The following is a 24,178-nucleotide window of genomic DNA, read 5'->3' as shown; positions in this document are numbered from 1 at the left end:
AGGTACGAGGGGGAGCCGAGTACCATAGATCAGATCACCGGTGCTAAAAAGGTCGTTAGGCACAACCTCGAGTGTACAATTGCTTTAGTACAAACTGCCACTGCTTCTGGAGATGCCTGCTGGCCTGGTCTTCATACTGAAATAGCTGAATCCTCACTGAAATGGTGCCATCGGCGTAGCATAGCTGCATGCTTTTTCATCATTTCATTAGCACAGTATTGCTTTCAACACAAGTATTTTTCATCACTTTTCTCCTCCCGCTTTCCATCAGACACTAGGAGATGAATTCACCTTTCAGTAGGACAATAACCTAAAACACAAGGCCAAATCTTCACTGGAGTTGCTTAGCAATGATCAACAACCAATTTGACAGAGGAAAATGTTGCACAGTCCAGGTGTGGAAAGCTCTTAGAGACTTACCCAGAAAGACTCACAGCTGTAATTGCTGTCATAGGTGCTTGTACAAAGTATTGACTCAGGGGTGTGAATACTTATGTAAATTAGATATTTCTGTATTTCATTTTAAATACATTTGCAAAAATGTCTACAAACATGTTTTCACTTTGTCATTATGGGTATTTATTTTGTGGAGATGGATGAGAAAAAAATAATCTATTTCATCCATTTTGAATTGTGGAATAAGTCAAGGGGTGTATGAAGCATTTCCTTCCTTCTAGGAGGTCCGTAGTCTCTGTGTGGTCAATGAATGACACGGTGTGTGTGTGTGTGTGTGTGTGTGTGTGTGTGTGTGTGTGTGTGTGTGTGTGTGTGTGTGTGTGTGTGTGTGTGTGTGTGTGTGTGTGTGTGTGTGTGTGTGTGTGTGTATGTGAGCCTGTTGTTTGTGATGTTCGCGAGAATATATTAGATATGTTAGACAAATCGCTAGACATTGCAGCCAATCATTTGATGTCAAACATATGAAGTATCAGACATATTCAGATCATCCAACATCTCACTCTGCAAGCATTTTGTTAGTAAATCCTGTATTGGCTGTAACCCAAGCCTGGTCCCTGGCTGGAAATATCCATTCTATAAGAATAGATTAGAATGGACAACAGTGGCTGAATAAGTGCTATTGCTGTGTGCTGCCACACCCTCTCTGTCGACACACTCAACACCCTCTCTGTCTACAGTATCTCTGTTGTTTGTATCACTAAACCTGTCACCTCACATGAAGATTCACTTTAAACCCCCACTGTAGCTCTGCCTGATGACTCAAACACCTTCACACCCAGACCTGATGGCAACTTCTCTCTGTCTCTTTCTCTCCTCTCCTCTCCTCCCTTCTCCTACTCCTTTCATGACAACCCTGTACCCTCAGCTTTTTCTAGGCCTAGTCACTCACTCCAAGGTGTTTTACTTGTAAATGGACTCCCAGTAGAAAATAACTGTTTGTTTTCCAGAATGACTTCAGTGCCTGTGTGTTGTTTGCTGTTGGAGTTTCTGGTTCACACTGTGGATGTGCTCAGGGATCTAGCCTAAATGGGTGGGGGAACAAGGTGTATAATACAATATTATAATAAATCATATAGACATCTCATCAACAGTGCCTCCAGAAAGTAGTCATACTCCTTGACTTATTCCACATTTTGTTGTGTTACAGCCTGAATTCAAAATGGATTGAATCAATTTTTTCTCTCTCCCATCTAAACACAATACCCCATAATGATGAAATTAAAACATGTTTTTAGAAATGTTAGCAATTTTATTGAAAAAAATATCTGATTTACATAAGTATTCACAACCCTGAGTCAATACTTTGTAGAAGCACCTTTGGCAGTGATTACAGCTGTGGGTCTTTCTGGGTAAATCTCTAAGAGCTTCCCACACCAGGATTCTACAATATTTGCCCATTATTCTTTTCAAAATAGATTTCAAGTAGATTTAAGTCAAGATAGTAACTTGGCCACTCAGGAACATTCACTGTCTTCTTGGTAAGCAATTCCAGTGTAGATTTAGCCTTGTGTTTTAGGTTATTGTCCTGTTGAAGGTGAATTCATCTCCCATTATCTGGTGGAAAGCAGACTGAACCAGGTTTTCCTCTAGGATTTTGCCTGTGCTTTGCTCCATTCCATTTATTTTTTATCCTGAAAAACTCCCCAGTCCTTAATGATTACAAGCATACCCATAACATGATGTAGCCAACACTATGCTTGAAAATATGGAGAGCGCTACTCAGTAATGTGTTGTATTGGATTTGCCCCAAACATAACACTATGTATTCAGGACAAGTTAATTGATTTGCCACATTTTTTTGCAGTAGTGCCTTGTTGCAGAAAAAGCAACAAGCATGCATGTTTTTATTCTGTACAGGGTTCCTTCTTATTTATTACCCCTTTTTCTCCCCAATTACGTGGTATCAAATTGGTAGGTACATTCTTGTCCCATCGCTGTAACTCCTGTACGGACTCGGGAGAGAGCCATGTGTCCTCCGAAACATGACCCTGCCAAGCCACACTGCTAGCTTAACCCAGAAGCCAATGTGTGGGAGGAAACACCAAACAACTGGCGACCATGTCAGCATGCATGCGCCCGGCCCACCACAGGAGTCAAGGAAATCCCAGCCAGCCAAACCCTCCCCTAACCCGGACTACGCTGGGCCAATTTTGCGCCGCATCATGGGTCTCCCGGTCGTGGCCGGCTACAATACAGCCTGGGATGGAACCCACAGGATTCCTTCTTTTCAATGTTGTTGATCCATCCTCAGTGTTCTCCTATTACTTTTTAGTCATTTAGCAGATGCTCTTATCCAGAGCGACTTACAGTAGTGAATGCATACATTTCATACATTTTTTTCTCCATACTGGTCCCCCCTGGGAGTCGAACCCACAACCCTGTCGTTGCAAACACCATGCTCTACCAACTGAGCCACACGGGACCACTGAACTCTGTAACTGTTTTAAGTCACCGTTGGCCTCATGGTGAAATCCCTGAGGGGTTTCCTTTCTCTCTGGCAACTGAGTTAGGAAGGACACCAGTATCTTTGTAGTGACTGGGTGTATTGATACACCACCCAAAGTGTAATTAGTAACTTCACCATGCTCAAAGGGATATTCAATGTCTGTTTTTATTTACCCATCTACCAATAGGTGCCCTTCTTTGCGAGGCATTGGAAAACCTCCCTGGTCTTTATGGTTGAATCTGTGTTTAAAATTCACTGCTCAGCTGAGGGACCTTACAGATAATTGTATGTGTGAGGTACAGAGATGAGGTATCATGTTAAACACTATTATTTCACACAGAGTGCAACTTAAGTGACTTGTTAAGTAAATGTTTTCTCCTGAACTTATTTAGGCTTGCCATAACAAAAGGTTTGAATACTTATTGACTCAAGACATTTCAGCTTTTCATTTGTTATTAATTTGTGAGGTATTGTGTGTGGGCCAATGACAAAACATCTCAAAGTAATCCATTTTCCAATTCAAAATGTGGATAAAGTCAAGGGGTGTGAATACTTTCTGAAGGCACTGTACATCAATAGAAAATGACTAATAATATATGCCACTTACCAGATGCTTTTACCCAGAGGGATTTACCCTGCAGCTTAGTGCGTGCGTGCATACATTTTAGTATGTGTATGTGATGGGATTCCTGTGGGAATTGAACCAACAGCACGACCTTGGTTTTGCTAGCACCACGCACTTACCAAATTAGCCACACAATATTTGTTGTATATATTTAGTCTAGTCTGTAATTTGTCTCTCTAGCTTGCCTTTATCCTCTTTTCAAGTTTTCATTCGACGTTTCTATTAAATTTCTTTGATTTTATTAAGGGGATTTATCTGTGTGAGTAGGAGATGATTCTCTAAGAAAACCATGGGAGAATGGCATATTCGTATTGAATTGACAGCTCTCAGTCTAAGTCGTGTGTGTGCATGTGCGTGCGTGTGTGTGTGTGTGTGTGTGTGTGTGTGTGTGTGTGTGTGTGTGTGTGTGTGTGTGTGTGTGTGTGTGTGTGTGTGTGCATGCGCCTATGTGTGTGTTGTGATGTCTACACACTCCAGTTTGCAACGAAGACATTCTCAGCTGCAGCCACAGGCAGGGAGGATTTCTAAGCAGCTGAGAAGACAGGATTACGCAGGCGTAGGTCTTCTGACCCCTGCTCAATCTCTGGGGAGAAATTGCTTCACTGGACTTTTATTTAAAAGAAAGGATTCATTTCTTACTTACCCCTCCCTCCTGTGGTTTGATCATCTTTGTGTGTGTGTGTGTGTGTGTGTGTGTGTGTGTGTGTGTGTGTGTGTGTGTGTGTGTGTGTGTGTGTGTGTGGGCGGGCGTGCGGATTTGGCTCAATTTGAATTGAAGGCAGTCAATCCAGGAAGTAACTAAAATTACAATTCAATAATCGAAAACTGAAAAGTAGAAGCTATTTATTCAAAAGTTTTAACATTTTAGAATGTTTAATTCAATTCACTTCCTGAAGTGACGGTCTTCAATTCGAATTGAGCCCAAATTTGGTGTGTGTGACGTGTTACCATCTCACCAAAGTGACAACAGTTTGGAGTGTGACGTGCCACCATCCAACCTTCAATCCCACTGCACGAGGAGGAGGATTTTGTCCCCCAAACTTTCTCTACCTCAGTGTGTGTGTGTGCTTGTGAGTGTGTGTGTTTCCGAGCGTGAATGTGTGTGCGCGTGTGCCCTAGCTCTTTCTCTCTCTGTGTCAGGCGTGTGTGCCCTAGTCAGGCGTGTGTGTGTGTGCCCTAGTCAGGCGTGTGTGTGTGCCCTAGTCAGGCGTGTGTGTGTGCCCTAGTCAGGCGTGTGTGTGTGCCCTAGTCAGGCGTGTGTGTGTGCCCTAGTCAGGCGTGTGTGTGTGCCCTAGTCAGGCGTGTGTGTGTGCCCTAGTCAGGCGTGTGTGGGTGCCCTAGTCAGGCGTGTGTGTGTGCCCTAGTCAGGCGTGTGTGCCCTAGTCAGGCGTGTGTGGGTGCCCTAGTCAGGCGTGTGTGTGTGCCCTAGTCAGGCGTGTGTGTGTGCCCTAGTCAGGCGTGTGTGCCCTAGTCAGGCGTGTGTGGGTGCCCTAGTCAGGCGTGTGTGGGTGCCCTAGTCAGGCGTGTGTGTGTGCCCTAGTCAGGCGTGTGTGTGTGCCCTAGTCAGGCGTGTGTGGGTGCCCTAGTCAGGCGTGTGTGTGTGCCCTAGTCAGGCGTGTGTGGGTGCCCTAGTCAGGCGTGTGTGGGTGCCCTAGTCAGGCGTGTGTGGGTGCCCTAGTCAGGCGTGTGTGGGTGCATGCGGTCACCCCTCGCTCCACTGCAGTGCGAGATGTGTGCGCTAGCTCTCTGAGTCGCATTCCAAAAGTGAGAGCTAGAGACATAGCGAGCGTTTTGATGTAATCAGTTCTGCCTGTGAGAGTTAGATAACTGTTTGTGAAGAGAGTATAACTCTAGAAGTAACTGTTTGTGAAGAGAGTATAACTCTAGAAGTAACTGTTTGTGAAGAGAGTATAACTCTAGAAGTAACTGTTTGTGAAGAGAGTATAACTCTAGAAGTAACTGTTTGTGAAGAGAGTATAACTCTAGAAGTAACTGTTTGTGCATTTGGAGGTTATCAAAGTTATATCAGGTAATGGTAACTCTCTGCGAAAGTACAGTGTATTAACTCTTTGTATACAGATTCTATCACTTTGTCTTAGGATAGGAGTGCTAATCTAGGAACACATAGACCGTGGGGAGCTGATCCTAGATCAGCACTCTGAGACTCTTTATGAAATACAGGCTCTGGACTCCTGTGCTCCGTGGTTCTCTGTAATGAAAAGGCCTTGAGGTGTCTGCTCTCTGCTTCCACCAGCCTGATGAATAGTGACAGCCTGTATTTACAGTCCTGAAAGGTGCTGACACCACTGAACACACAGCACACCATCTGTCCTTAGAGAACTGAGAGAGAGACAGACAGAGAGAGACAAACAGAGAGAGACAGCAGTACCTATGGTAGGGGCCTTATAAAATCTGCGATGCGGAGAATGCGGACGGAATTCAGACAATAAAACGGAATTAAACAACATTCAAACATTTATTGAACTAAGTAGGGAATCAACTAAATGTATTGAAAATGTATTAATTTGCCCAAGTTTATCATAAGACATGAACAGAATGCATCAGTGATTTGTATTTGCTGTGTGTGTGTGTGTGCAGTGCGGGAGTCTACCACTTTGTGTAGCCATTAGCGATGATGCTAATGAAAAGTCTTCTGGTAGATGGAAAGGCTTTCCCAAAAACCTTTTCAATTAAATGTTAACTACAAAGTAGCCTATACTTATCTGGCAGAATGATATCATGATTGTTTTAATCAATCCAGCGGGTATTTGTTTTGCAAACTCTACCATCGCATGTGCGCTACAAAAGCACCGCCAAACAACAGCCTCTTGCTAGGTGTGCAGCTGAATTAAAGGGTGACTACACCCAAAATAATGTTATCTCAGATTTTTTCCCAGACCTCAAAAGTGGTCTCTGTTGTTGTGAACATCTATGAAACAAATGAGATTTTGTAAAATCCTGAAAAAAATCTACGGAAACTCCCCTACTTTGGGCAACATGGGGATGGCTTTTGGGTTGACGTGTGGAGAATGCATGTCTCTCTCTCTGTGAGTGAAGGCCTGTGGACGTGTGTGTGTGTGCATGCATGGTTTTGTGTGTGTTATGTGCGTGTTTATCTACACGCACCTTTGTATGTGTACGAGTGTGTGTCCTCCAGAGAGGGGCTTCCAAGTGGCGCAGCGGTTTAAGGCACTGCATCTCAGTGTTAGAGGCGTCACTACAGACCCTGATTCGTTTCCAGGCTGTATCACTACCGGCCGTTATTGGTAGTCCCATATGTGGAGTCCCAATTGTCTGGGTTAGGGTTTGGCCGGGGTAGACCGTCATTGTAAATAATAATTTGTTCTTAACTGTCTTGCCTGGTTAAATAAAGGTTAAATCAAAATAAGTCTACAGCTTGGTTGAAGGCTCATGGTCAGACTGTCAGAGGGTAACAAACCTTACTTTGGTATTAATCGACTGCATCTTCTTTGCCCATCTCTTTAGCTGGAGGTTATGAGGAGGAATGTCTGAACAGAACATGAAGGATCAGAAATACAGAGTGTAATTTCTATCATTTCCCCATAGGCTTGTTAGTCACGTCAGCATAGCTTTCTGACCTAGCTACAGGCAGTGTGTTTTATAGGGTTAGTGTGGGATTTCTCTGTGTGTGTGTGTGTGTGTGTGTGTGTGTGTGTGTGTGTGTGTGTGTGTGTGTGTGTGTGTGTGTGTGTGTGTGTGTGTGTGTGCGTGCGTGCGTGCGTGCGTGCGTGTGTGCGTGTGTGTGAGAGTGGGATTTCTACTGTCATGACTGATGATGAGCTTGGTTTAACTCCGATACACATTTTTCTGTGTTTCTCAGTGCGAGGTTAAGTCTGTATGACAGGTGTAGACAAGATAACACCGACCGCAAACCCCGACCTTGGCCTGGCCTGGCTGTTTCTGCCAGCTGTGATATGACTGGGATGTTATAAAGCATTAAGTTCGCAAACTGGGCTACAACTCTGCATTAGATAAGGCTGTCAACATTTAAAATGGAGATGGATTTGGATGTGAGTCCTATTCCCTATCTAGTGTACTGCTTTTGACCAAAACCATATAGACCCTGGTCAAAAGCAATAGGGTGTCATTTGGGACACAATCATGGAGGTCTATTGGCATGCAAATACTGTAGTATTATTTGGAGCTCTGCTTGACAGAGATGAAGAGAAGAGAGAGACGAGGCCCTGACTTGATCATCTGCTGGGGTAGTTAGTGTGTGTGTGTGTGTGTGTGTGTGTGTGTGTGTATGTGTGTCTGTCTCTGTCTGTGGACCCTATTTTAACAGACCTAACGTAATTGTATATCTTACCGCTGGCAGATACACTATTGGTCCAGGGGTGTGTCAGAAATATTTTTGCTATTTTACCAGCAGGAATTATGAGCACAATAGCTGGATTTTGATGAATAAACAAGTTTATGGAGGGCTTGGCCACTCACTGGCATATCAACGCTTAATACTGAATGCCGCTGTCTCAATATTGCCGCTATCTCCAGTTCTGTAAGTTATTGACGGTCTTTGCATTGTCATCCATTCCAGTTCGGCTGGAGATATGGAATATTCTCATCCTAGTCCATTGTGGATTGATACTTCAGTTTATTAAATAGCTACAGTAACGAGCACATTTTTGTTTGGGTCAAAAAGGGGCTTAGGTGGTGGGTGTGGCAATGTGCTTGGTTGAGAGCCCCTGATCTTGGCGCTGTAGTGAAATTTGAGCCAATTTCCTGGAATTAAAAAAAATTCTCCATGGAGCAGATTTTTTTTGGGTTGCAGTTTCAAAGCTAATTTCCTGCAATTCTCCACATTTTGCCATGCAGCTGAGAGAAAATGGTGCCGTTTTCAAGCTAATTTCCTGCGATTCTACATATTCTGTCATGGAGCTGAGAGAAAATGTTGCCGTTTTAAAGCTAGTCTCCTGCAATTCTATTCAATGTGCCATGGATATTGCTGTGTTCTATTGCTTAAACATAATAACTAAATGAATACTGCTAAATCCATTGTTTTTGGAATTTTCAATTCTCCCTGATTTTCTAGCTTTTATTTTGGTGATTGTTAGTTCTCAAAGATGATATAATTAATATATAGGTCCATTATCTTTTCAACATACTTTATATCTGGTTGTAAAATAATTTTGTTTGGACTTACAGTGCATTTGGAAAGTATTCAGACCTCTTCCTTTTTTTCACATTTTGCTACGTTACAGCCCGTATTCTAAAATGGATTAAAAAAAAAGAATTCATCAATTTACAAACAATACCCCATAATGACGAAGTGAAAACAGTTTGCAAAAAAAACAATTTAAAGATGAAATTATTTACATAAGTATTCAGACCCTTTGCTATGAGACTCGAAATTTGAGCTCTGGTGCATCCTGTTTCCATTGATCATCTTTGAGATGTTTCTATAACGTGATTGGAGTCCACCTGTGGTAAATTCAATTGATTGGACATGATTTGGAAAGGCACACACCTGTCTATGTAAGGTCCCACAGTTGACAGTGCATGTCAGAGTAAAAACTAAGCAATGAGGTTGAATGTATTGTCCGTAGAGCCCTGAGACAGGATTGTGTCGAGGCACAGATCTGGGGAGGGTACCAAAAAATCTCCGCAGCATTGAAGGTCCCCAAGAACACAGTGGCCTCCATCATTCTTAAATGGAGGAAGTTTGGATCCACCAAGACTCTTCCTAGAGCTGGCCGCCCGGCCAAACTGAGCAATTGGGGGAGATCAGGGAGGTCACCAATAACCTGATGGTCACTCTGACAGAGCTACAGAGTTCCTCTGTGGAGATGGGAGAACCTTCCAGAAGGACAACCATCTCTGCAGCACTCCACAAATCAGGCCTTTATGGTAGAGTGGCCAAATGGAAGCCACTCCTCAGTAAAAGGCACATAAAGGACTCTCAGACCATGAAAAACAAGATTCTCTGGTCTGATGAAACCAAGATAGAACTCTTTGGCCTTAATGCCAAGCGTCACGTCTGGAGGAAACCTGGCACCACCCCTAGCATGGTGGTGGCAGCATCATGCTGTGGGGATGTTTTTCAGCGGTATGGACTGGGAGACTAGTCAGGATCGAGGGACAGATGAACGGCGCAAAGTACAGAGAGATCCTTGATGAAAACCTGCTCCAGAGCACTCATGACCTCAGACTGGGGCAAAGATTCACCTTCCAACAGGACAACGACCCTAAGCACACAGCCAAGACAATGCAGGAGTGGCTTCGGGACAAGTCACTGAATGTCCTTGAGTGGCCCAGGCAGAGCCTGGACTTGAACCAGGTCAAACATCTCTGGACCACAAAATAGCTGTGCAACGACGCTCCCAATCCAACCTGACAGAGCTTGAAAGGATCTACAGAGTAGAATGGGAGAAACTCCCCAAATACAGGTGTGCCAAGCTTGTAGCGTCATACCCAAGAAGACTCGAGGCTGTAATCACTGCCAAAGGTGCTTCAACAAAGTACTGAGTAAAGGGTCTGAATACTCATGTAAATGTGTTTTTTGTTTTTAATACATTTGCAAACATGTCTAAAAACCTGCTTTTGCTTTGTCATTATGGGGTATTGTGTGTAGATTGATAAGGGGAAAAAATATATATTTTATCAATTTTAGAATAAGTCTGTAACGTAAGAAAATGTGGAAAAAGTCAAGGGCTCTGAATACTTTCTAAATGCACTGTAGGTGACCCGAAAAAACGCTTAGGTGGCCCGCCCAAGGATTACAATGGCAGAAAATTCTCTGATGAGTAATAACAACAGTAAAAAAGAAATCTCTGTTTGCTCAATATGTTTGGAGTGTTGACAGTCAACATTGTTGTAATTGGGGGAGTGATTGCTTCCTACAAGAGCACAAAACATGTACATTTCTAGACATCTTTGAAAAGCGAGTTTGCTTAATAGGTTTTTTTTTGTCTTAAAGGGGCAGTGTTGTAATTTGGGACAGGCTTGGAAAAGCTAAGTAGCCAATAGGCAGAGGTCAGCAGCATAATTTGTCTGATTCTCTGTAATAATGAAATTTGCTCCGTGCACCCAAAAATGAGAGAGAACGTTGGTCACCTGCATTATCTCTTGCTCTATGACGGGCATATGGGACATGTAGCCTACATGGAGGGGTTTTATCCAGAATAATAACAGGAGCTGGCTATAATAATGTACAATACATATATATAAAGGGGATGTCCGCTCGCTGTTTTGCTGCTGCCAAACCTAATCTTTTAATAAAGCTTTGGTGATTAAGATTTATTTTTAAGCCAAACCCTTTATCGATAGTTTTTACTAGGCCTGCTCGGCGAATGTATTGGACAGGACAAAAAAACACAGCCTTCATTGAAAGGGAGGGGAGGCTATGCTTGTTATTTTTTTATTAAATGAAACTAAATGGGGAAAAACATTAGTTGTTTTTTGTTTATAAATAAGAGGTTTAGGGGCACAAAAAGCACATCTCTCTTGTTCCGTACGTATATGGGCTGTATAGGCTTCGCTTCCATGATTTAAATATCCCCACCAGCGCTGCCTGAAATTGGCACTTTGACACATGTTTTTAAGGACACACCTCCGATATTGCCATCCCTCCGAGCTCATATAAGACAGGTAAGTCACCGATCCTGGCGCAGGGTTGGAGAATAGCAGAGCGCCAGCTTTAACAGGCTGAAATTACCAACGAGTGTGTGTTTGACAAATCCGTTGGCTTAGTGGCAGACGAAAATAGAGCCCTGTGTGTGTGTGTGTGTGTGTGTGTGTGTGTGTGTGTGTGTGTGTGTGTGTGTGTGTGTGTGTGTGTGTGTGTGTGTGTGTGTGTGTGTGTGTGTGTGTGTGTGTGTGTGTGTGTGTGTGTGTGTGTGTTAATGGATGTGCTAGTACTCTCTGGACCTTTAGGAATTAAATAATTATTCTCTGCCAACCATTGGACTTCCTGGGAAAATGGTGTCTGCGGAGAGGGTCGATTAAGTTCTGAATGGGCTAGATTGTGTGTGTGTGTGTGTTTGTATGGTGTGTGTGTGTTTGTATGGTGTGTGTGTGTGTGTGTGTGTGTGTGTGTGTGTGTGTGTGTGTGTGTGTGTGTGTGTGTGTGTGTGTGTGTGTGTGTGTGTGTGTTTGTATGGTGTGAGTGCGTGTGTGCTTGTGTGTGTGTGTGTGTTGATCTCATAAAGGGAACAATGTGGGCAATGAAAGAGATGTATGGTCCTCTTACCAGATAATTTCAACCACTTAATGGTCTGACATGAATTAATGGTGGCCATGGAGGAGAGTCAGTTAGACAGAGATATTATCATGACGTTATTGTATCCTTCACCAAGTAATGGAACAACGAACATGTTCATCTGAATTCTCTTGCTTTTGTTTGGGATTTAAACTGATTCTGCTTAATTGAATAGTTATTTTTGGATATACAGTTAAACAGCAAGTCTCTATCCTCTGAGTGTACAAAACATTAAGGACACCCACTCTTTCCTTGACATAGACTGACCAGGTGAGACCAGGTGAAAGCTATGATCCCTTATTGATGTCACTTTATATATCCACTTCAATCAGTGTAGATGAAGGGGAGGAGACAGGTTAAAGAAGGATTTTTGAGACATGGACTGTGTATGTGTGCCATTCAGATAGTGAATGGGCATGACAAAAGATTAAAGCGCCTTTTATTTTTATAAATGTTTTATTTAACACGGCCAATTGTACGCCGCCCTATGGGACTCCTAATCACAGCCAGTCGTGATACAGCCTTGAACAGGGTATAGTGGTGTGCCAGGCGCACCGGTTTGTGTCAAGAACTGCAACGCTGCTGGGTTTTTCACACTCAACAGTTTCTGTGTGTATCAAGAATGGTCCACCACCCAAAGGACATCCATCCAACTTGGTACAGCTGTGGGAAGCATTGGAGTCAACATGGGCCAGCATCCCTGTGGAACACTTTCAGCACCTTGTAGAGTCCACGCCCCGAAGAATTCAGGCTGTTCTGCTGCTGTGGCCTAAATGGTACCTGTTAATTTGTATTAATGTCAAGTGATTTTTAGGCGATGGATGTGCGTGCGTGCGTGCGTACATGCACTCTCTGAATTAGATTCATTAAGAAGAGGGAGGAGCTGGTTAGAGTTTGGGGCCCTGCCTTTTTCAGGTCACTGACTAATGTTAGGGAGGGAGGGCCAGGCCGTAGCCCCTGACTGGGGAGACTGAGAGGGGTGTTGTCCTCACCAGTCCTAGCCCAGACACGACATCTATGTCCCTGAGCTGCCCCAGGGTCAGGGGCCTTGGTTAGGGCCAGAGTCGGGTCCCTCTCCATCTCCCCAGGGTGAGGACCCTCTCTCTTCCCCGATCATCCTCTCTATCCCCAAAACCCCGCTTAGTCTCCCTAGAGGAACTGTGGAGCAGGGCAGAGACTGAGTGGTGCTGGACAGAACCTCTATAGATACAGTAAACATATCACTGACAACACAACACCATACATATCACTGATGGAGCGGAGAGGGCAACACAACACCCATATGGCCATACATATCACTGATGGAGCGGAGAGGACAACACAACACCCATATGGCCATACATATCAATGATGGAGCGGAGAGGACAACACAACACCCATATGGCCATACATATCACTGATGGAGCGGAGAGGACAACACAACACCCATATGGCCATACATATCACTGATGGAGCGGAGAGGGCAACACAACACCCATATGGCCATACATATCAATGATGGAGCGGAGAGGACAACACAACACCCATATGGCCATACATATCACTGATGGAGCGGAGAGGACAACACAACACCCATATAGCCATACATATCACTGATGGAGCGGAGAGGGCAACACAACACCCATATAACCATACATATCACTGATGGAGCGGAGAGGACAACACAACACCCATATAGCCATACATATCATTGATGGAGCGGAGAAGACAACACCCATATAGCCATACATATCACTGATGGAGCGGAGAGGACAACACAACACCCATATAGCCATACATATCACTGATGGAGCGGAGAGGACAACACAACACCCATATAGCCATACATATCAGTCATTCTGATGGATCTATCACTCTCTGGCCTATGGCCATCATATTTCTAATTTCTCACTCCTCTTTTTGTACTCTCGGAATTGTACTTTTTCGACAGAAGCCGTGTTTGGATCAGAGAACAGGATATTAGTGGGGAATTAAAGAATAAGCATGGATCCAATTTGAGGTCCTGGCTTTCAAACGAAGACACATCAGCACCTTCAGGACAGTCCACTGATCAGGGATCCTTTCAACATGGCCAGAGGTCTCCAGGACAGACTTGAAGTGGTCCACCAGGTTTTCCAGTTCAGTGTCACCAACATCTAGAATAATTGTATACATTACAACAAGCATCATGCTGTTTTAATTCTCTTCTCTATAAAAATATGATGATGAACCTGAACCCAACCTGACTGTCCTGTAATACAAAACATAAAGTAACCTGCTGCTGCATCTCCTGACTCTGGTCAGTTGGTGAAGTTGACCAGCTTGGTGGAACACAGGACCCTCACACTGGTGTCCTGGAACCTGTCAGTCATACTCTCCACTAGCCTGTCAAGCATTATGTCCTGTGAGGTGACGAGGGTCAGGCTGTCACCTCTGGCCAGTTGGTGAAGCTGACCAGCTTGGTGGCACACAGGACCCTCACACTGGTGTCCTGGAACCTGTCAGTCATACTCTCCACTAGCCTGTCAAGCATTATGTCCTGTGAGGTGACGAGGGTCAGGCTGTCACCTCTGGCCAGTTGGTGAAGCTGACCAGCTTGGTGGCACACAGGACCCTCACACTGGTGTCCTGGAACCTGTCAGTCATACTCTCCACTAGCCTGTCAAGCATTATGTCCTGTGAGGTGATGAGGGTCAGGCTGTCACTTCTGGTCAGCGAAATTCCCTCATATCTGTTGGCCATTGTGGCCTTCATCATGGGTCCTTCTCTGATGATAAAAGGCTCATTTTACCATCCTTTCAGAATTTTCCTTTGCAACACACTCTCACTCACACTCTCTCTCCCTCTCTTATTGACATACTCCTTTCTCTTAATTCTTATTGCAGCTTAAATTAACATACCTGGTTTTGTACTTCTTAAGTACTGCCTGTGTTGAGCACGAGGAGCTGTGGGCTTCTGCTATGGTGATGGTGGACCTCTGCAGACAGGCAGTCAGGTTGCTCAGGTGTGTTAGTGTCATGCAGGAAGCCCCAGAAGCGGATAACAACAGCCTCCCTCGCAGTACTGTAGTATTTCCTGGCCTTGGCCTGCTGGACACCTCAGACATTTTGGCCATCAGCAGATTGAATCTGAAATACATAAAGAACAAAGACATCAAATAAACAATTAATTGCTGTCCAAAAAAAACCAATATTAGATATGACACATTTTAACAGTGCATAAGGCATTGCAACATGATGTTACCAATTGTAACCGTGTTTGTTGTTATTTACTGGACATTACATATTGATGATGACTTTTGGAGTACTTAGCATAGCAATCTAGAGCCACTACCTGTTCCAGGTGCTGGACAAGCCCCTGGTAACCTCGCAGGAAGTGGTCCAGTGCAGCCAATAGGTGTCCTACCCATCTGGTGCCGCCAATTCTGGTGGGCACTAGTGGTGTCTGCCCAAGAGCCTGGAAGCGGTTTATCAGGTTTGCCCTGTTCAGTGGACTGCTGTGGTAGAAGGTGTAGAGCCCACTGAGGAGGTCTTCTACTTTCTGAAACATCACGTTGGACCGGATGGCATCAGAAAAGGTCAGTTCAAGGCGGTGTGCCATATAGTGGATGCCGATTATGTAGGCCCTGTCCCCCTTCAGCCGGCTGACCACACCATTCTTGGCTCCGGTCATCACAGCAGCTCCATCTGTTCCCAGAGCGACCAACTTGCTCCACCACTCATCACACAGTCCCTCCATGATGGCACTGATGGTGTTGCCTTCTCCACCGACTTGATGCCAACAAACTTCGACTCAATCTTGCCCTTGTGACAGAATCTGATATAAACGAACTTCTCGTCTTTCACAGAAGTGTCTGTGGAGCCGTCTGACATGATGGAGAGAAATGTGGTGTTTTTCAGGTTCTCTCTGATGTTGTTTCTCTCCACCTCTGAAATATGGTGCATGAACTCTTTGGCCTGCTTCTCATTTCTATATGTTGAGCCCACAGCGATTCCTTTTTTTCATCCAAACTGCAAAAATCAATCGTCAAATAAATTCAATAATAATGAAATATACAATCATGTTATCTAATATAACTGGCAGTTGATTGTGCTAAATTAGCCTTCTACCCTTTGTTTACTTAAGGATCAACATTATAAGGCTGGTAAAGTCAATGCTTGAAAATGTAAACAGCATCTGGAGACAAACATTAAAATAGAATGTTACAGAGCAATAGGAAAGCATGGAGATCCATGTCAGCATCAGTAGCTGTAATCAGCCAGCCTCATCTCCTACCAGTCCCCACTCACCTGCTTCTCTCCATCCACTCTTCATGCACATATCACATGGCAGCTGTAATCAGCCAGCCTCATCTCCTACCAGTCCCCACTCACCTGCTTCTCTCCATCCACTCTTCATGCACATATCACATGGCAGCTGTAATCAGCCAGCCTCATCTCCTACCAGTCCCCACTCACCTGCTTCTCTCCATCCTCTCTTCATGCACATATCACATGGCAGCTGTAATCAGCCAGCCTCATCCCCTACCAGTCCCCACTCACCTGCTTCTCTCCATCCTCTCTTCATGCACATATCACATGGCAGCTGTAGTCAGCCAGCCTCATCCCCTACCAGTCCCCACTCACCTGCTTCTCTCCATCCACTCTTCATGCACATATCACATGGCAGCTGTAATCAGCCAGCCTCATCTCCTACCAGTCCCCACTCACCTGCTTCTCTCCATCCTCTCTTCATGCACATATCACATGGCAGCTGTAATCAGCCAGCCTCATCCCCTACCAGTCCCCACTCACCTGCTTCTCTCCATCCACTCTTCATGCACATATCACATGGCAGCTGTAATCAGCCAGCCTCATCCCCTACCAGTCCCCACTCACCTGCTTCTCTCCATCCTCTCTTCATGCACATATCACATGGCAGCTGTAATCAGCCAGCCTCATCCCCTACCAGTCCCCACTCACCTGCTTCTCTCCATCCACTCTTCATGCACATATCACATGGCAGCTGTAATCAGCCAGCCTCATCTCCTACCAGTCCCCACTCACCTGCTTCTCTCCATCCACTCTTCATGCACATATCACATGGCAGCTGTAATCAGCCAGCCTCATCCCCTACCAGTCCCCACTCACCTGCTTCTCTCCATCCACTCTTCATGCACATATCACATGGCAGCTGTAATCAGCCAGCCTCATCTCCTACCAGTCCCCACTCACCTGCTTCTCTCCATCCACTCTTCATGCACATATCACATGGCAGCTGTAATCAGCCAGCCTCATCCCCTACCAGTCCCCACTCACCTGCTTCTCTCCATCCACTCTTCATGCGTGTCGATTCCTCCATCAGTTTTTTTAAATAGAATTTAGCCGTGATGGTGAGGGGGGATGCAGACCCAGACCCTGATGAGTCTTCTGTTGTTAGAGTTGTACATTTGCTACATTGGAGCAGCGTGCAAAGCGAGCAATGTTGATACCTTGTATCATTTCATCGCCTGTTATAACCAAGAGCACAAAAATAATGTGACCCCAAAAGCCAGATGGAGATGTGTAAATTAGAAGCACATTCAGTCCTTAAATTACTATAGCATAGGCTATGTTGCAGCAAATGTAGTCCTATCTGTCACAAGAAAAAAAAGTTGCCATGATGAGATGATACATGCATTGTGAACTGCACTCCATACTGAGATGGGCTGTCTTTCCCCACCCTGAGCGTGGATGATTGATCATGCAGATAGCAGAGAAAAGGCTGTAGAGAAGCCTGATTTAGACATTGCATATAATTGAACAGTTCCATTTCATGTCATGCTGTTCATATCATTTTTTTTACATTTAATTTAAAAAAAATCTCAGTTATTTACCGTGGGAAAAGGGAGTGGGTTTGAGTGGTAAATCTTGGTAACCCCAGGGTTTTTTCTGGATTTAAAAGGAGCTTAGATAGTGGGTGTGGCAATTGGTGCGGTCGGCCCGTCGGCACGGCTGAATTTAAGAGAACATTTTAGAGGCCCCCATCTTGGCGGTGTAGATAAATCTTTCAATTTTACGCCACTTTCCTGCAATTCTACAAATTTCTCCATGTGGTTGAGATATTTTTTTGTTTTGTTTTAAAGTTCATTTCCTGCCATTCCACATATTTTGCCATGTAGCTGAGAGAAAATGTTGTGGTTTTAAAGCAAATTTTCTGCAGTTCTACATATTCTGCTGTGGAGCTGAGAGAACATTTAGCAGTTTTAAAGCAAATTTCCTGCAATTCCATGCATTTTCCATGGCTAATGCTGTGTTCAAACATAATAACAAAATTAATACTGCTACATTCATTGTTTTGGGAATTTTCCATTCACCCTGAATGTCTAGCTTTTATTTTGGTGATTGATAGAAGGTTATATAATAAAAAAATATATATGTCCATTATCTTTTCTACATACTTTATATATGTTTTAGTTGTTTAAGTTTACACAGAAAGTGTTTTTCCACCCCGAAAATGTAAACAAGAATGTATTTTTACTGTCTGGACTTAGGCGTCCCGAAAACATGCTTAGGCATCCCACCCAATAATTTTAATGGCAGAAAAATCCCTGAACCTGGTTCCGCTATTCAACACTAACACACACACAAACTTTGGCAGCAGCATTGTGGGAGGCCTAGAACAGTCCCAGGGCTTGGCTTCTGACCTCAACTCCACTCTGCATTTAAAAGAGGAGAAATGAAATGAGAGGCTGGTGTTTGATGTGCAAGATGTTGGGACAGGATACGAGGGTGCAGGGAAAGCAAACACACAGACACGCAGCGACACACACACACATACACACATCCTCACCACATAATGTGAATGCCTCATCAAGAGATGGCTTTTATTTTGGTTTTAGAAAGTAAAGAGTTTTATGTTTCAGAGAATAATTGTCTAAATAAATAAAGTTGGATATTTGGAGAGGAGGATTTTAATACACTTCATAAGAACAGTTTCCATAGTAGAGATGACATTTATTGAATTTTTTTACTTGAGGATTAAGCATTTTTCAAGAGTATAACTTTGCCTATTGTTATTTTTCAGGCAATATTTTGCATTATTCTGATATATTGTACCCCTTGCTGCAGGCCCGCTGCCTGCTTGAATAAGGCAAACCAGTTAAGATAAACTTTTTTTTTTTTTATATTAATTTTTAATAGTCACAGAATCAACATATGAAATGTATTTCAGAAGCATATAAGTCTGAAGTTGGATATTTATAATGAAAAATACGCCTACAGTACTGTATGAGCTCACTTGTGAAGCATTATCCTCCAAGGCGTTTTTTATGGTTCAGATAGCAGTATGCCACACACACCTAACCTTTTTTTCCGTCTTTCTGTTATTTCCCTCGTCAGAAAGAATGTCCCGTGGCAAGTCGCTGATCAAATACAAACTGGCTGTGCGTACGTGCATGTGTGACCCAGCCCCTATAACCTATCTTGAGACCAGTGGTCATTTTTCACCTCCTCTGTTCCCTGTGTGTGTGTGTTTGGTGTGTGTCTTCGCATGCGTTTGTGCGTGCGTGCGAGATTAAGGAAAGATTGGCGCCAATGATGGTTGCATGGTGCTAGCCCAGATAGGTTCCCAACCTCATAACTAGCTAGCAAGAAGCCATTTCAGGCTGTCAATCAAGTTAGATAGCTAGCTTGTGTAACTATCTTAGCTGGCAAGGCTGGCCAACTTTAGAAAAGCAAGCAATAACTATGATTACTGAATAAGACTCAAATTCCAATCACTCTTTTACCCAGATTTTAGCGGAGATGCATAGAAGCATATTTAGTTTCTTTAAAAAATAAGTTTAGAAGTCAGGATATAGACAGCTCAAAAGGTATTCTTAGATATGCATGTAATTAAGCATAATGATTATAGCTCTAGATTGAAGGAAAAAGCTGTTTCAGGTGTTTGAAAAGTGCAAGATTTTCCAACTTATGGACAGGGGGTATAGCCCCCCTCTGGACCAACCGCCAGCAATCCTCACGTACTTTGTGCCCCCTCAGATCTTTGGGGTGCATGACGCCCCTGGTTTCTGGTATTATTTGCTATGTCCGACAAGCACTTCTGGACATCAATTCAGCGGTTACTCACCAAAAATGTGACTTTCCAGAACTGGATCCTTTGTTTGGATATCCGAAGCAGTTCCATTCGTCACGGGAGCCCTTCCAAAAAGACACTCCGGAGAAGAGGAAGGAGAGACGGCGTTCTAGTGAAACTAAGGAGAAAAGCAAACCTCCCACCGCTACCAAGTGTATTACTTGCTAATGTATCTTGACCAGCTGCATCACTGCCTGGTACGGCAACTGCACAGCCCTCAACCGGAAGGCTCTACAGAGGGGGGTGCGGACGGCCCAATACATCACTGGGGGCAAGATCCCTGCCCTCTAGGACATCTACACCAGGCAGTGTCTGAGGAAGGCCCGAAAGATTGTCAAGGACTCCAGGTCCTTGGCAGAGGATCGGGTCTCAGAGACAACTTTATCACCAGCCATCAGACTTATGAACAGCTAACCCTCGCTGTCTCCCTGCGTAGACTTCCAGACTATTTGCACCTTAGTGACTATCTGCACATCCAACCCTTACACACAGACTTACAGACACACACACATGCACACACAAGCACCCATAAACACACACAGATAAGCACACACAAGCACTCAGAACTCACACACACAGTCAACACTGCTGTTCTGTTATATTCTATAGATTCCACTGCGTGACCAAGACACTACCCACGTTATATTGTAAATACAGTGTAATACAGTGTAATGAATTCTTGAGGGAGCTGAATCTAAACATTTCACTGCATCTTTTATACCTGCTGTAAACTGTGCATGTGACTAATAAAATAAGAATTGATTTGTGTGTGTGTGTGTGTGTGTGTGTGTGTGTGTGTGTGTGTGTGTGTGTGTGTGTGTGTGTTCATTTTTCCCTGACCAGAATGTGACCTGACCTCTGTGATCAGTCAGTTTCTTGTCATTTCCATCACTGTAATGGTCATGATGGTGAGGGGTATCCCTGAGTGGTCAGCTACTGGCCTGGTCACAGTGAGGTCATATTGCTCAGGCCCTGGTTCAAATACTATTTCAAATCTTTAACATTCCTTTGAGTGTTTGTTTTAGTCTGCTTGGAGTACCAGGTTGGAGAGATTTGGCATTTTTGGAATATTACACTGAGTGTACAAAACATTAGGAACTAATGCTATTTCCATGACAGACTGACCAGGTGAATCCAGGTTAAAAGCTATAATTCCTTATTGATGTCACTTGTTAAATCCACTTCAATCAATATAGATGAAGGGGAGGAGACAGGTTAAAGAAGGATTTTTAAGCCTTCAGACAATGGATTGTTTATGGATTGTGTATGGATTGTGTATGTGTGCCATTCAGAGGGTGAATGGGCAAGACAAAAGATAGAAGTGCCTTTGAACTGGGTATGGTAGTAGGCGCCAGGAGTTTTCCACGCTCAACAGTTTCCCGTGTGTATCAAGAATGGTCCACCACCCAAAGGACATCCAGCCAACTTGACACAACTGTGGGAATCATTGGAGTCAACATGGGCCAGCATCCCAGTGGAATGTTTTTCATACCTTGTAGGCTTGAATTGAGGCTGTTTTGAGGGCAAAGGGGGGTGCAACTCAATATTAGGAAGGTGTTCCTAATGTTTTGTGCACTCAGTGTATGTTGGTCAATTGTGCCAGGCAAGCAGAGACAGAGTATTTGAACCTAGTCGCTGATACTGGTGATGAACTTAATCATCTAAAGAAATGCAAATGAGCCTGCTTCCTGTCTGAGCAACACAATACATTACAATGGGCTAGCATGGGGGTTGTGGGGGGCAGCATACATCTGTATTCAAGCTTTTTGTCTTGTTGTAAAAGAAGAAATATTAGTGAAGTGAGTGATTGAATATCATGGGTGGGAGTCGGAGAGAAGGGTCGTATGAAGTGCCATGTATTGTTTGGTGGCCTCAGTGAGACCATCTGACCTCAATGAGATGGTGGGAGGGATTGAGTGATGTTCTGAGTGAGGAGCTGGGAGCAGGAAGGGTGAAGTAGTGAGCAGGGTCATGAAAGGTCACTGGAGGTCACCAGGGTCAGGGCTCATAAGCAGGGTGATTCAGTTCTAGATAATCTTTTGTTTCGGCCTATCTATCTTTGTCTCCCAGATTGTGGAGACAGAATCATTTTATTCTAGAATGAGATGGTTCTTCTCAGAACAAAAAACACATTAAGTACTCTCATGAGAATCACTCTTGAGAATATTTTCTCTGTTAATTAAATCCCATTCAACAACATTTTTAGCATGTCGATTCACTTTATGTTCTTTCCGCCTGATTAAAACTCTATTAGGTAGCATATAGAATCTAGAGAGCAGTGTTGTTTCTCGCTACATGCTTCTAAGTGCTAGAAATACCTACTGGTGTTGGATCTTAATTTGATCACTCTTTTGTTGCTGAGAATTTTCCTGACAGCAGGAAATGCAAACGTGTAGTGTATTTTAGTTTAAAAAAAGGTATTTTAAAGTTTGTCATTTCCACTTTGAAATTTCAGACTTGATTTGCCCTAATGAAAAATGTATGAAACCCTACAAAAATATCCATTGATTATAATCAACATAATAATTCAGAGTTTCTGTTGCTCCAGGACTATTTTCTTGCTGTAGAAAACTGTCTCAAATTAAGACCCTACATCTGAACGTTGTTAGGAGAACATGAGGCTAATTTACTTAGAAAACCAATCAATAACACTATGTTACTTTAGAGAGTAGCTAAGGTAAAGGTGAAGGTTGGGCTTCCTGGCTAATGTAATGTGGGTGATCTCATCTGTATACCCTGATGAAGAGCTATTACATGTTAGGAAGCATCAAGATCATCAGTTGGCCTTTTATTCTATCTGGTCCAATCTGTAGAACGTTGTAGAGTCTGTCAGGTTCCAGAAATGAGTTAGGATAGGTTCTTATTCTAGCTAGAGATGGAGACCCAGTACTCACGACACAGGTATGAAACACACTCCTGCTGTTTCATAGGCATTTTTGTGCTGTTCATAGGGAATTCATAGATATTCACAGTTCATAACCATTCATAGACGTTTCATTAATCAGAGTGAATGAGGAGTTGAGGAAATAAAACAATCAAATCTCTTTGAATAGATTTGTGGCTACATGCTTTGATTTGAAACTTGAATTGAGTGAGAGAACGCCCCTGTGCCCTAGACTTGAGCATGTAGTACTTTGACAAACTGTACACATTATCTTTAAGAGTAAATACTTGCAGTGTGAGTACCTAATACTTAGAGTTGATATTTGCACATTACGTAATAGCTTAACGCATTTGCTTTTATTCTACAAAATCTTTTCTTGCTCCCAAGCATTTGCAAACACTCACAAGATTCAAGATTAGATTGAATCCAAAGTTACAGTCAAATGACAGAGCAGAGAACTGTTGACAACATTCACATATTGTACTGTATGTGAGGCCACACAGACTCAGAAGCATTACACCACTCTTAAAGCAGCTGTTTACTTTCATTTCCAGTTGATCTGATATATTTAGTGTAGGGGCCTCAGGGCCAGTGTGAGTGTATACTTAAGGTTTGGATCAGTTCTGTAGCTTCTAGCGGCTTCCCTTACTTTAATTAGAGCCTTGAGTGTATTCAGACTGTATGGGTGTGTTTATGAATGCACGTATGGTTTACAGTGTGGAGATGTGTCAGTTCATATATTTTAGTTTATGACTGCATTTTATGTGAGTGTGTGCATTCATGTGTAAAGGACGTCATGCTACCTGCTTAGCGAGTACCACTTCCGCCTGATTCGGCCCATACCTGGCGTGAACTCAGGACATCTCTGCATTGCTAGCACACATGACCACCCTCCTGCAGTGTCTTACCAGTCGTCGCCACGCGAAAAGCTAGCTATTTGCTTTCACAAGTGAGCACACTTCAGGCTAAGGAGTATGTTTAACACATCCCATGTGCTGCACATGAACATGTCTTTTCCTCTCTGTAGGTGAGTGTACTAATGTAGTTATATTATATTTTCTGTGTCTGTTTGTATATGTATATCTGTATTTGTGAGGAGGCCCCTGTCTGAATTAGCAGCAGACCTGTTGTTAATGTAAACCTGGAGCTGTTTCTCTGTCTCTTTGTCTCTGTCTCTGTTTCTCTGTCTCTGTCTCTCTCTCTTTCTGTTTCTCTGTCTCTCTTTCTCTCTTTCTGTCTCTCTCTTTCTGTCTCTCCAGAGAGAGCCCAGATCTCACCACACCATCTGATATAAATCACACACGCTGGCTTCACCACATGAAAGACCAACGCCAGCCTCAAGCAGCTGTTGCTCTGTAGACTGATTGCCTACTGTGTGTGTGTGTGTGTGTGTGTGTGTGTGTGTGTGTGTGTGTGTGTGTGTGTGTGTGTGTGTGTGTGTGTGTGTGTGTGTGTGTGTGTGTGTGTGTGTGTGTG

General features: G+C 43.6%; 1 protein-coding gene across 2 annotated transcripts in view; it reads left to right on the top strand.

Annotated features, from left to right (window-relative positions):
* macrod2 (mono-ADP ribosylhydrolase 2) overlaps positions 1 to 24,178 on the top strand; it is a 1,144,633-nt gene that overhangs the window by 133,319 nt on the left and 987,136 nt on the right. The window lies entirely within an intron of this gene.

The sequence above is a fragment of the Salmo salar genome, chromosome ssa01 (genome assembly GCF_905237065.1).
Source record: "Salmo salar chromosome ssa01, Ssal_v3.1, whole genome shotgun sequence".
Lineage (NCBI taxonomy): Eukaryota > Metazoa > Chordata > Actinopteri > Salmoniformes > Salmonidae > Salmo > Salmo salar.
The sequence above is the reverse complement of the archived record's forward strand: the minus strand, read 5'-3'. Positions and strand labels throughout refer to the sequence as shown.